This window comes from Cornus florida, unplaced genomic scaffold (assembly GCF_030987335.1).
Source record: "Cornus florida cultivar Cherokee Brave unplaced genomic scaffold, ASM3098733v1 CherokeeBrave_3.0.0_Hap2_Chr05, whole genome shotgun sequence".
NCBI lineage: Eukaryota > Viridiplantae > Streptophyta > Magnoliopsida > Cornales > Cornaceae > Cornus > Cornus florida.
This window is the reverse complement of record NW_026775575.1, coordinates 73,383,079-73,384,932: the sequence shown is the minus strand read 5'-3', so window position 1 is coordinate 73,384,932 and position 1,854 is coordinate 73,383,079.

The following is a 1,854-nucleotide window of genomic DNA, read 5'->3' as shown; positions in this document are numbered from 1 at the left end:
CATGAAGAATGTTTTGCACGCTGATAGTCATAGTGTAATACATCTAGCAAAGAATTTAGCATTTCATTCAAGGACCAATCATATAGGACTTCAGTATCACTTCATCAAATCTTTGTTGGGGTGTTAACACTTGAGAAAATACTTGGTACTGAGAATCCACCTGACATGTTGACCAAAACAATGATGTGAACCGATAAACTTAAGCTGTGTGCAGCTTTAGCCGGTCTTCTAGCTTGAAGACATAAATGAGCGCACCGACATGCATTAGACATGCAAGAGAATGTGATGGAATGGGTTTACAAGTGTTACAGCTAGCCTCCAAGTGAGAGATTGTTGTGGTTTGTGGAGTCTTATCACATGTTGATTACGTGAAGAATTGGGGTGGTCAAATTTGTTGATTTTCTGAAGTTGTTTTGGCTATTGGCCTATCGCAACCGGTTCCGCTTTAGGGAATTGGTTGCAAAGCGGAACCGGTTGCGTACGACGTTGCAGATTTGGTTTTGGCTATAAACGCAACTGGTTTCGTTTTCATTTGGACAATGAATTGCAGAACGTTGGTGCACGACAAGCACAACCGATTGCGTTCTCCTGGGAAGTCGCGAAAATTGGTTTGCTTTGATCCTACAAAAGGCAAGTCTTGTGGGGCAAGCTGTACTTAATGATGCAAATCATGAGCACTGGAAAGCCAAATTTGTAGATGGTTTACCAACCTTCTTTGCTGAAAGAATCAGGAAAAAGCTTAGAGATATGAACAATGGTATCTCTATCCCTTACAGAAACTATACCTATGGTGGATTAGTTAACATTGTAATCCAGGAAGGTCTAGCTCTCTGTAATGATCTGAAGTTACAATCCCAGTTAAAATCTCAAAGATTAACTGGTCGAAAGGAAGTAGGTGAATTTTGTGATCAATTTGCCTACCATACTCCCTTATCTTATCCTAAACCAAGGAAAAGAAATAAGGTTGAAAAACCTTATAAAAGGAAGTATTCCAAACGAAAGAATTATTCAAAGGAAAAGGATAATTCTAGACAGTATACGAAGCCTAAAAGGAAATATACTCCTAAAGCAAAGGGTAAAGGAAAGCCCAAAGCTGAGGCTAAATGTTTCAAATGTGGACGAATTGGCCACTATGCAAACAAATGCAGAACTAAGGAGAAACTCAGTAGTCTTCACATAGAAGAGGAACTGAGACTTCAATTAAGTAAATTGTTACTTAATACTAGTTCTTCTGAATCAGAATCATCAAGTGATTACGGAGATGTTGTCATGGAATTACAGTCTTCTTCTTCCTCTGAAGCAGAGATTGAAAACCCTAGATGTTCCTGTAATCCTTCGCATAATGATTATTATAAGGCAATTGTTGAGATGAATGGGTTAAGCTTGAATGTTTTGACTTCAACTCAACAATCCTTATTGGATCTTATAGATCATATCCAGGATCCTCAAATCAAGATGAAAGTCTTTGAAATAGGTTCTGCTCTGGCAAGATCTAATGAGGATACGGATAATCCAGATTTTCTGCGAGCAGAAAATCATTACAGTATGAAAGAAGTTCTACGCAGATTAGAACACCAAGGACAAAATTCTCGTCCTACTAATCTCCCTGACCTCAAAATGGAGATTAATCTTTTAAAAGAAGAAATTCGTCAATTAAAATCTCGTCAGACTACGATGGATTTAGAGATTACTCTTTTAAAAGCAAAATCTGCAATCCCTTCTTCATCATCCAATGATGAAGTTCCTCAATCGGAAGGTCCTAATTATCTTCAACTCTTGAATCAAGTTACTTACCAAAAATGGTATATTTCTATTAGTTTGGTAATTAATCAAGAGTACACAATCACTAATGCA